Below are 12979 nucleotides of genomic sequence, written 5' to 3' on the forward strand. Positions count from 1 at the left end.
GATGGAAGAGGCACAGTAATAGAGCAGATACCATATGGAAGGGACAGAGAGAAGACAGACAGTGGATGGAAGGAAGAGAATGACAAGAAGATGAGGAAACCAGAAACCAGACAAGAAAGGTAGAAAAAATTTATACGTATTTTTCGCTCCATAAGATGTACCTGACCATAAGACGCACCCTAGATGTAGAGTAAGTAGGAAAACAAGAAAAAAAGCATTGTGAATCAAATTGTGTACTAATATATACAGTACCAGGCCAAAATCCCATGCCAAGAGAGACTCTTGTAGAATAAAACAAATGAAAAAAAAATAGATCCAGCACAAGTGAAACAAAACAATTTTCACCTATTATACAATTCCCTTGTTGTGCTCAGTTTCCTGTACATATGCATTTATCTTTTCCAAGAATCTGATGCCTGTACTATACTGATTGTGAGGACAATCCCCAAAGGTGTTGACCATAATAAAGAAATATTTACCTGGAGCAAAAGTCCAGAGCCAAAATCCAAAGCCGAAGAGATAGTTCTATGAGAGACTCAGTGGATCCTCTGACAAGCAGCTGCCGCCTTTCACTTGCATCCCTTTCTACTCCTGTCTGGGCAGCAGGAATAATGGGGGCACGCAGTGCTTCTCCTCAGCATGCCCGCTCGCAGCTTCCCCGTGGGGTTGCAATGAGGATGCACGGCTAACAATAGCTGACGGCACCGCTCTGTACTTGAGAGGTTCTAGTCAAATATACAAATCCAACAAATCCTTTCTTAAGCTTCCCAAAATGTGAGCTAGTACCGTATATAATGATGTGGATAATCAGTATATTCGGTTATATAGTGATGTGCATCTATTTCTTTGTTAATGTGATTGTAATATAAATATAAAAAGTTTTGTTAAATAAATAAAATAATACATGTCTACTACAAGAGTCCTGAAAACAAACCTCACTTAGCAGCACTCCTGTACCCTCCCCTTCCACAGGAGCAGAGAAAGTAGGTTGGAGTGGATAGGACAGGGCCCCCACACATGCACATTGCCAGTAGATCCCCTCCCCTCAGGTTTCCAAAAAGAACAACCCCCCCCCCCCCCAAGAAAACCCGGAGAAAATTTCTCAGCTCCAGGAGGACAGTTATTGGACAAGATTTCCTGGAGCTGTTCTCCCCCACGAGCTGCAGCAATTATAGGCATAAACGCACAAACATACAACTGAGCTAACCTGGGGAGGCTCACAGCTGTTCTCGGGCAGCGCGCATTCGCTAGGAAGAGCGAGGGTGGGGTGGAGGGAAGGGAGAGAGACATGGAAGCTGACGGCACCGTGCGACTGAGCTGACCCAAGGAGGTTTGCAGTGGCTCTCAGATTGTGCACGACTGAGCTGACCCGAGGGAAGGGAGAGAAACACGGAAGCTGACGGCACCGCATGACTGAGCTGACCCGGGGAGGCTTGCAGTGGCTCTCGGGCTATGCACACTCGCTGGGAAGCATGGGGGGTTATGGAAGGAAGGGAGAGAGACACGGAAGCTGATGGCACCGTGCGACTAAGCTGACCCGGGGAGATTCGCAGTGGCTCTCAGGTTGCGCACGACTGAGCTGACCCAGGGAGGTTTGCAGTGGCTCTCGGGTTGCGCGCAACTGCACTGACCCGAGAGAAGGGAGAGAAACACGGAAGCTGATGGCACCGCGTGACTGAGCTGACCCGGGGAGGCTTGCAGCGGTTCTCAGGCTATGCACACTCGCTGGAAAGCAGGGGGGTTATGGAGGAAAGGGAAAGAGACATGGCACTGCATGACTGAGCTGACCCAGGGAGGCTCGTGGGGAAGTGAAGAGGGAGGGATGGAGGGAAGGGAGAGAGAAAGAGGCAGATCTGTTGTCTGGTTCAGAGCTGTTGTTTGGTATATTCTCTGCATAAGACGCTCCTACTTTTCCACCCCCTTTTTGGAGGCGGAAAAAATGCATCTTATGGAGTGAAAAATATGGTATTTCTTTTCTTTTTATTTTTTTTTGCTTTAGGTAGGACAAAGTAGTATATTAGCTGTGTTAATAAACATTTATAAACAAAGCCCTGCCAGCTGAACATCTCTTCCTCTAGTTCGGCAGTCAGAACTTTGATTTATAAAAGGACAATTGTACAGAATATTGTTTCTTTTTATACTTTAATAAAATAAGTTCAGTTTAAAACTGAGGCTTGTGCGGATAGGATCAGATGGTTTATGGGGACGGGGCAGAGACAAATTTTTCCCCGTGTCATTCTCTAATTGCAAAATTGTCTGTCTGATGGGCATTCAGAAAAAATATGCAGAAATTACATATGCAACGGTCAGACTTATTTTTAAGTTGAAAAAGTTTGACCATGTTACTCCTGTTCGTAAATTGCATTGGCAGCCAGTAGAGGCCCAGGTTAAGTTTAAATTTGCTATAAAACTACCTTCGGGCTTATGAATATGTTCTCATTCGACAATAGTAAACATACTAGACCAGGGGTAGGGAACTCCAGTCCTCGAGAGCTGTATTCCAGTCGGGTTTTCAGGATTCCCCCAATGAGTATGCATTGAAAGCAGTGCATGCACATAGATCTCATGCATATTCATTGGGGAAATCCTGAAAACCCGACTGGAATACGGCTCTAGACCTCTGTACTAGATGTTCATATGCAAATTTCACTTTTCCTTCCATTAAAGGATCTAAATTCATCGTTTTTTATCCTATCAGGCAGCATCTTGGGACAAAAACCTAAATCTCTTATCATGAATTTAGGAGACATTAAAAAATGTATCTGTTTACTAAGTATTTAGGCAACTAAGACATTTCATCCAACTGGAACTACTTTTGCTTTTGTAAACCGCATAGAGCTTTATGGTACAGCGGTTTAGAAGCAGGTTGTTATGTTATGACCTTCATTGCTGCTACCCACATTGTTAACTGGGCAATTAAGATCACTTAAATACCAGCCCTGTGTCCGGTTGGCTATGTGGGAAGTGCACTGAATACCAGCCTTATCCATACAACTTCCAGCCATCACCAATGAACCAGATTTTTTAGGCCAGTGCCCAGATATGGTCCCGAATTGACAATCTGGGACTAATGTAGTTAGCAGTTATTAGATTTATAGAAAATGCTCAGTGCCCCCAGCTGAATATTGAGCCATAACAATTAACCCTTTATTTGGCATTGTTGCTCTCATTCAACATCAAGCTATGTAAAAAACACTTTTCTCCATCTGCCAATTAAATGGTTAATACAAGCAGGAGTAAAATTAATCACTTAAGAAAAGCTTTATCAAATCTAAGAATGCACAAAATAGGCCAAATGGGAGAGAAACATTCTACATTTTTATACTATGATTTTAAAAAAACCTTTATATCATCAAACAGGTTTAATCTGTCTTCAGAGGATCCATGAGAGTGAGAGGCCATTCACAAGTCCAGAATGTGGCAAAAGTTTTAATCATCAATCAAGTTTAAGAAGACATGAGAGGAATCATACCAGAAAGAGACTGTATAACTGTACAGAATATGGTAAAAGATATAGTCATCCGTCAGGTTTAAAAACTCAGAAGAGGATTCATACTGGAGAGAAACCATATGTCTGTTCAGAATGTGGTAAAAGCTTTAATCAGCAATCAAATTTAAATGTTCACAAGAGGATTCATAGTGGAGAGAAACCGTGTATCTGTTCAGAATGTGGTAGAAGCTTTAATCAGCAATCAAATTTAAATGTTCACAAGAGGATTCATAGTGGAGAGAAACCATATATGTGTTCTGAATGTGGTAGAAGCTTTAATCGGCAATCACATTTAAGAGAGCACAAGAGGATTCATACTGGAGAGAAACCATATACCTCTTCAGAATGTGGTAGGAGCTTTAGTGTACAGTCAAATTTAAGAAAGCACAAGAGGATTCATACTGGAGAGAAACCATATACTTGTTCAGAATGTGGTAAAAGCTTTAATCAGCAATCAAATTTAAATGTTCACAAGAGGATTCATACCGGAGAGAAACCGTATACCTGTTCAGAATGTGGTAGATGCTTTAATCAGCAATCAAATTTCAATGTTCACAAGAGGATTCATACTGGAGAGAAACCGTATACCTGTTCTGAATGTGGTAGAAGCTTTAATCGGCAATCACATTTAAGAAAGCACAAGAGGATTCATACTGGAGAGAAACCATATACCTCTTCAGAATGTGGTAGGAGCTTTAGTGCACAGTCAAAGTTAAAAAAGCACAATACGATTCATACTGGAGAGAAACCATATACCTGTTCAGAATGTGGTAGTAGCTTTAATCAACAATCAGCTTTAAATGTTCATGAGAGGATTCATACTGGAGAGAAACCATATACCTGTTCTGAATGTGGTAGAAGCTTTAGTGTGCAGTCAAATTTAGGAAAGCACAAGAGGATCCATACTGGAGAGAAACCATATACCTGTTTTGAATGTGGTAGAAGCTTTAATCAGCAAGCACATTTAAGAAAGCACATGAGGATTCATACTGGAGAGAAACCATATAACTGTTCAGAATGTTATAAAAGCTTTAATCAGCAATCAAATTTAAATGTTCACCAAAGGATTCATACTGGAGAGAAACCATATACCAGTTTAGAATGTGGTAGAAGCTTTAATCAACAATCAACTTTAAAAGTTCATGACAGGATTCATACTGGAGAGAAACCATATACCTGTTCTGAATGTGGTAAAAGCTTTAATTGGCAATCAAATTTAATAAAACACGAGAGGATTCATACTGGAGAGAAACCATATACCTGTTCAGAATGTGATAAAAGCTTTAATCAACAATCACATTTAAGAACACACAAGAGAATTCATACTGGAGAGAAACCCTATACCTGTTCAGAATGTGGTAAAAGCTTTACTCAGCAGTCATCTTTAAATATGCACAAGAGGCTTCATACTGGAGTAAAACCATATACTGTTCAGAATGTGGTAAAAACCTAAATGAAAATCACATTAAAGAGATACGAGAAGATCAGACAGGAGGTATAGAAAAAAGGTGTATACGAATATCCAGGAGTGGCGGAAAGAGCAACTGTCAAGCAGAGATTTCTGAGAGAAAATATTGGCATTTCCTGCTCTCTTATATAGCTTTGGTATCTTTGACTTTTAGTGTATGCCTAGACTGTACTTTCTTAGATGTGAAGAGGGGATGAGCCTCATAGAAATAGATTTTAGACAGTGCTCACTGCTGAATATTGACCTATAACAGTTCAGCAATTCAAACTGGAAAACAATTATGTATAAAAGCTATGATTATCTAAAAATACACAAAATAATCCATGAGAGAGAGAAATATTATACAGCTTTATAATGACTTTAGAGGATCCACGAGAGTGAGAAGCCATTTACATGTCCAGAATGTGGTAAAAGCTTTATGTACCATTCAGATTTAAAAAAACATGAGAGGATTCATACTGGAGAGAAACCATATACCTGTTCTGAATGTGGTAGAAGCTTTAATAAGCAATCACATTTAAATGTTCACAAGAGCATTCATACTGGAGAGAAACCATATACCTGTTCAGAATGTGGGAAAAGCTTTACACAACAATCAAGTTTTTTTTTTTTTTTTTTTTTATTTATTTATAAAATTTTACAATATTTTCAAGCGTATACATCTTGTACAGTAAAGTGAGATCAAACAACATATTAAACTAAAATTGCAAAATTAATATTACTACAAGGAAATACTAATCTAGCTAATCTCACACTAGTCCTCAATTTTATTGGATCCATAATTAAGAGTAGAACATATATAATTCAAATTAATTAATTAGGAAAAATCCTTATCTGACTAAAGTGCAGGAAACTAACTTTCCATGGACGTTGTTGTTATTCCTTTTTCTAGGCGTTTCATTGAGAGAAAGCTAATCAGTTGAGATGGCTCTGTAAATATATACTTCAATGATAGATATCTAACTACACATTTACATGGATATCTCAAAAAGAAAATACCCCCTATTTGAGTCACACCAGGTTTTAGAATTAAAAATTCTTTCCTTCTTTTTTGAGTCTCTCTAGAGACATCAGGAAAAATCTGAATATGCTGTCCCAGGAAGTCTTTTTTTTTTTTTTTTTTTTATTTATTTATACTTTTACAAATTAACATGTCAATCAGTGCTTGAAGGAAATATAACAATCCAATAAGAAAAACAATTATTAATTATAAAATAATGCCACATAGTAACTATGAGTAAAGTCCACAATCTGAGAGGAGAAGGAATCAATCACTTCCAAGGGTAGTTGGTTTCAAGAAATAAACTAAATTAATACAATACAAATAACAGAGTGCAGTTGGAGTTATTTAACTAATGGCCTACTAGGTAGATTCCATGGAGGTATCTGGAATTCTTGTGGTTACTTTACCTTCAAGAAAAAACTGCAATTGATCGGGTTCATAAAAAATATATCTATTACTCTGATAAGTAATGCAACATTTACAGGGGAAACGTAATTGAAAAGTTGCCCCTAAACTCAAAACAGACTGACGACAAGCCAAAAACTTCTTACGTCTGGCTTGTGTCCACTTAGATACATCAGGAAATATAGAAATTTTGAATCCATGAAATTCCACCTTTTCAGTCCTATAGAATAGACGAAGAATTGATTCTTTATCTTGAAGAAAGACAAAAGTTACCAATAAAGTAGCTCTAGTCATTAAATCTTCTTGCGATGTCTCCAGCATACCAGTGAGATCCAATTCTCCCGGTATAGCGTTCCCTTTATCTTTATCCTCCTTTGGTAAATTTAAGTAATATATCTTTTGTAATGGTGGCATGTTATTTTCAGGAAATTTCAAAACAGTATTCAAAAAAGAATGAAATAAATCCCTAGGAGATTGAAACTTGGAAACAGGAAAATTTAAAAGTCTCAAATTTAGGTTCCTATTAGCATTTTCCAAATTTTCAATTTTCCTAGCAAGTAAAGCTTTCTCCTTAAGTTGTAAATTAGTAGTAATCTTCCCATCTGCCACAGATTTCTCCAATTTATCCATTCTAAGAGACTGTTGCTGGAGTTTCTCTTCAAAAGTTTTAAATTTAGTATTAGTATTTTGTGTGGAAAGTACAATTTGGGAGCATACCTTATGTAAAGTCTCCATAGCGCTCCATAATGCCTCCATGTCAATCACCGCTGGTTTAATCAGGGGAGCAGGGGTAGCTATTCCGGGGGACTCCACCATAGGATCCATCTCCACCTTCCCCGCTTCCCGCTGACTTTCAGGTCCTCCGGTTTCCAATGCTGACTGTAAGGAAGTCAGCAAGCTGTGATTTCCATCCGGGGTCAGGGGTGAGACCTGCAGCGCCGCCGGAGACATCAATTCCGGCGCTTCCTGTGCGTCTGAGGGCGTCCCCGACATCATCCCGGGACGCGGAGGAACTCCGGGCCCAAAGGGGCTAAGCGAAACGTCGCCTTCCAAGACCGAGGTCTGCCCTCCTCGGTCAGCGGATGCGCCCTCTCCAACTGGGACGACATAAGTTGTTATTGCCGTTTGCCGAGTCAGTGAAGTGGAAGAGGAGGCAGGAAGCGCACTCCTCTGCTTACCCCTGCGCTTAGGCATAGCAGGTAAATTTCTATAAGAAAAAGTTGAAAAATTGAAAAAAATGCCAAACAGAGCAGGAGCCACTTGGTAGCTCGACTCACTCCGACGCCATCTTGATTCCGACTCCTATCGTCCCAGGAAGTCTTTGGATCTAAACAATCAAGTTTAAATGTTCACAAGACGATTCATACTGGAAAGAAACCATATACCTGTTTAGAATGCGGTAAAAGATTCAGTCATCTTTCAAGTTTAAAAAGGCACAAAATGATTCATATTATAGAGAAACCATATATCTGTTCAGAATGTGGGAAAAGCTTTACACAACAATCAAGTTTAAATGTTCACAAGACGATTCATACTGGAAAGAAACCATATACCTGTTCAGAATGTGATAAAAGCTTTATGCAGCATTCAGATTTAAAAAAACATGAGAGGATTCATACTGGAGAGAAACCATATACCTGTTCTGAATGTGGTAAAAGCTTTATGTACAATTCAGATTTAAAAAACCATGAGAGGATTCATACTGGAGAGAAACCATATATCTGTTCTGAATGTGGTAAAAGCTTTAGGTACCATTCAGACTTTAAAAAACATGAGAGGATTCATACTGGAGAGAAACCCTATACCTGTTTAGAATGTGGTAGAAGCTTTAATGAGCAGTCATCTTTAAAACTACACAAAATGAGTCATACAGGAGAGAAACCCTATACCTGTTCAGAATGTGGTAAAAGCTTTACTCGGCAGTCAAATTTAAATGCGCACAAGAGGCTTCATACTGGAGTAAAACCATATACTGTTCAGAATGTGGTAAAAACCTAAATGAAAATCACATTAAAGAGATACAAGAAGATAGGTATAGAAAAAAGGTGTATATGAATATCCAGGAGTGGCGGAAAGAGCAACTGTCAAGCAGAGATTTCTGAGAGAAAATATTGGCATTTCCTGCTCTTTTATATAGCTTTGGTATGTTTGACTTTTAGTGTATGTCTAGACTGTACTTTCTTAGATGTGAAGAGGGGATGAGCCTCATAGAAATAGATTTTAGACAGTGCTCACTGCTGAATATAGACCTTTAACAGTTCAGCAATTCAAACTGGAAAACAATTATGTATAAAAGCTGTGATTATCTAAAAATACACAAAATAACTCATGAGAGAGAGAAATATTATACAGCTTTATAATGACTTTAGAGGATCCATGAGAGTGCGAAGCCATTTACATGTCCAGAATGTGGTAAAAGCTTTAATCCCCAATCAAATTTAAAACAGCATAATTGGGGGCACTAGAGAACCCAAGCAGCATGGAGGCTTGAGACACGAGCTCCCGCCAATGATTCCGCTAATTGAACATTTACTCTCAATAATTCCCTACAACATTGCGTTTATCAAAGCTTGAACTACTACTACTATTAATTATTTATATAGCACTACCAGACATACACAGCACTGTACAGAGCACAAAGAGTAAGAAAACAGTCCCTTTCAAAATAGTTTACTCACTATATGGCAACTCCTCTAGCCCCTTAACCATTTTAGTCGCTCTTCTCTGGACCCTTTCGAGTAGTACTGTCTCCTTCTTCATGTATGGCGACCAGTGCTAGATACAGTACTCCAGGTGAGGGCGCACCATGGCCTGCTACAGCAGCATGATAACCTTATCCGATCTTTTGTGATCCCCATCATAATCATTTCGCGCATTCTGTTTGCCCTTTTCACTGCCACCGTCACACATTGCATGGAAGGCTTCATTGACTTGTTGATCAGAACTCCCAAGTCTCTTTCCTGGGTGGTCTTTCCAAGTACTGCCCCGGACATCCTGTATTTGTGCATGAGATTTTTGTTACCGACATGCATCACTGTACACTTATCCATGTTGAACCTCATTTGCCATGTCGATGCCCATTTCTCGAGCTTGATTATGTCACATTGCAGATCCTCGCAATCCCCCTGTGTCTTCACTACTTTGAATAACTTTGTATCTTCCGCAAATTTAATTAACCTCACTCGTCGTACTAATGTCCATATCATTTTTAAAGATATTGAAGAGCATGGGTCCAAGTACCGAGCCCTGTGGCACCCTATTGGTGATGCTCTTCCAGTACGAGTATTGTCCATTTACTCCCATTCTCTGTTTCCTATGTTCTAGCCAGTTTTTAATCCACGTGAATATTTCACCCTCAATTCCATGGCTCACAATTTTTTGAAGTAGTCGTTCATGTGGAACTTTGTTGAATGCCTTCTGAAAATCAAGATATACAGTGTCGACTGGGTCGCCCTTGTCTATCTGCCTGTTTACTCCCTCGAAATAGTGCAGCATGTTCGTCAAACAAAATCTGCCTTTGCTGAAACCGTGCTGGCTGGTTCTCATCAGACCGTGTTCGTCAAAGTGATCAATGATGCGGTCCTTTATCAGCACCTCTACCATCTTTCCCAGTACTGAGGTCAGACTCACCAGTCTGTAGTTTCCCAGATCTCCCCTCAAACCATTTTTGAAGATCGGCATAACATTTGCCACCTTCCAATCTTCCAGAATTTTTCCTGATTTGATTGACAGATTGGCTATTAGTTGAAGCAGTTCAGCTATAGTCCCTTTCAGTTCCTTGATGACTCTCAAATGGATGCCATCCAGTCCCGGGGATTTATCGTTCTTAAGCCTATCGATCTGCCTGCATACCTCTTCTAGACTGACCGTCAACCCGGTCAGTTGCTTGTCTTCGTTTCCAGCATATAGCCTGATGGGTTCCGATATGCTGTGTATATCCTCTTCGGTAAATACAGACGCAAAAAATGTGTTCAGTTTATCGGCAATTGCTTTGTCCTCCTTTAGCACTCCCTTTATTCCATGGTAATCCAGCGGTCCCACCGATTCCTTCGCGGGTCGTTTCCCCTTAATATATCGAAAGAACGGCTTGACGTTTTTTGCCTCCTTGGCTATTTTTTCTTCATAGTCTCTTTTGGCCTCTTTTACCACATTATGGCACCTGCGTTGATGGTGGGGCTTGACGGACAAACTCGGGTAATTCCAGGCATAGGGGACAGCGAGATAAAAGGAACGAAGTCTTGAATTGGCAGTGGAGGAGAAGGGTGACTTATCTGAGGAACGGAGTTCTCTGGGAGGTGTATAAGGAGAGAGAAGCGAGAAGTGATATTGAAGGGCTGAAGAATGAACACACTTGTAGGTCAGCAATAAGATCTTGAATTGTATGCGATGGCAAATTAGGAGCCAGTGAAGTGACTGACTTAAGGAGAGGGATGACATGAGCGTAGCGAGATTGGTAGAAGATGAGTCGCGCAGCAGAGTTTTGCACAGATTGTAAGGGAAAGAGGCGACACTGAAGGATACCAGTTAGGAGTAGATTGCAGTAATCTAAGTGTGAAGTTACGAGAGCTTGGACAAGGGTCTGGATAGGGTGCTCAGAGGTAGGGGCGAATTTTGGCTATATTGAAGAGATAGAAGCGACAGGTCTTAGCAGCTTGTTGGATATACATAGAAAATGAGAGGTCAGAATTGACTACTTCAAGGTTGTGAGCAGAGGAGACTGGAACAATGACAGTATTATTTACAGAGATGGAGAAATGAGGAGGAGGAGCAGAGGGTTTAGGAGGAAAGAGGAGCATCTCAGTCTTGGACATATTTAGATTCAGATGACGGCAGGACATCCAGGCAGCAATGTCAGCCAAACAAACAGAGACTCTTTCTTGGACTTTAGGTGAAATTTCAGGTGTAGAGAGGTAGATCTGGGAGTCATCAGCATAAAGGTGATACTGGAAGCCATAGGAGGAGATCAGGGCACTGAGGGAAGAGGTATAGAGAGAGAAGAGAAGAGGTCCTAAGACAGAACCCTGGAGTACACCAACCGCTAGTGGGGTAACAGCAGAAGAGGACCCAGGAACACATACCCTAAAGGTGCGTTGGGAAAGGTAGGAGGCAAACCAGGAGAGGACAGAATCACGGATTCCAAACAAGGACAGCCTATCAAGGACTAAGCTGTGATTTACAGTATCAAAGGCCGCAGACAGGTGAAGAAGGATAAGGATAGAGTAAAGGCCCTTAGATCTGGTAATGAACAAGTCATATCACATGTGGAAAGTGAAATTAAGATCAAGTGCCACTTGTTGGCATTGTAAGTCAAAGGAAGGCTCCTTAGCTCATATACTTTTCCAATGCACCACTATCCAACCTTTTTGGATTCAAATTTGGAGAACCATCAAAGATATTACAAATTGCCCTGCAGAAGTATCCTTTGATGTGATAATTCTCCGCTCACAACAGCCAGGCTTTGCCGAGTCGGACTGCCCATCAAAATTGGTGGACGTCCTGATTGCCATTGGTATCCTACATGTTGTAAAAAACTGGAAGTCTGCTCAGTTTCTGAATTACACTTTTTGCTGGAATTCAATCTGCCTATATAAGAACTATGAACAAGCTGCCAAAGGAAAAAGAGACGGCCTCCCACCATCACACCTCTACCATTCGCCTTGGTCTTACTTACTTGACTTGCAGCTATTTTCTTTAACTTTCTCTCTATTGATCTACCTTTTATGTATGATGGAGAGATGTTTGATGTTTATTCACATTTATAATGACTTTGTTAAGCTTCTTTTTGTTGGCTTGTATAATTTTCAAAAACTCAATAAAACATATTTTAAAAAAGAATTATATTAAAAATAAAATAAAATGTGGTTCTTTGTGCAACCTCACCGCTTATGAGGGTTGAGTTCGGTTTCTGGGTGGTGCATCCTTTTTATTTTATATCTTGATTTCGATTTAAGGTGTACTTTTCCTGAACCATATAGAACAGTCATATGTGTCCAAACACAGTCAGAAAATGTCTGTGAGAATTTTTCCCAGGGAACTGAGAAGATTAACACAAAGAATTACAAGCAGGAATCAAAGAAACAGAGACCCTACAGATGTCTCAAGGGATGGAGTCAGTAAGTGTGAGAGAAATGACAGGGATCTGGGTTACATCCCTGAGGACCAGAGACACCTAGCAGAGGGACCCTTCCAAATTAAAAACAGTGATAAAGTGACTTCTAAATTCCACCATGGTAAGAGGAAAGGAAAAACCCCACAAAAAAGAACTTCAACTGCACAAAAGGGATCATAAAAATATGAAACCATCTACTTCTACTGACTGTAATAAATACTTCACTTGGCTTTCAAAAAAGTCACCAATTGAGCCACACAGGGTGCAAACCATTTACATGTACCGAGTGTAATAAAAGCTTCACTTTTCTAAAATGATCCACACAGGACACAAACCTTGGTTTGCGAGCATAATTTGTAATCCAAAACACTCGTATATCAAAGCAAATTTCCCCATAAGAGATAATGGAAACTCCAATTCATTCCACAACCCAAAAACTTTAATACAAAATACTGTACATACTTGTATTGCAAGACCTCTCGTTTAGACAGTCACAACACTCCC

At 40.1% G+C, this 12979-nt stretch overlaps 1 pseudogene; it reads left to right on the forward strand.

Annotated features, from left to right (window-relative positions):
• LOC117355007 overlaps positions 1 to 12979 on the forward strand; it is a 136831-nt pseudogene that overhangs the window by 78139 nt on the left and 45713 nt on the right.

This window comes from Geotrypetes seraphini, chromosome 2, assembly GCF_902459505.1.
Source record: "Geotrypetes seraphini chromosome 2, aGeoSer1.1, whole genome shotgun sequence".
In the NCBI taxonomy this organism is placed as follows: domain Eukaryota; kingdom Metazoa; phylum Chordata; class Amphibia; order Gymnophiona; family Dermophiidae; genus Geotrypetes; species Geotrypetes seraphini.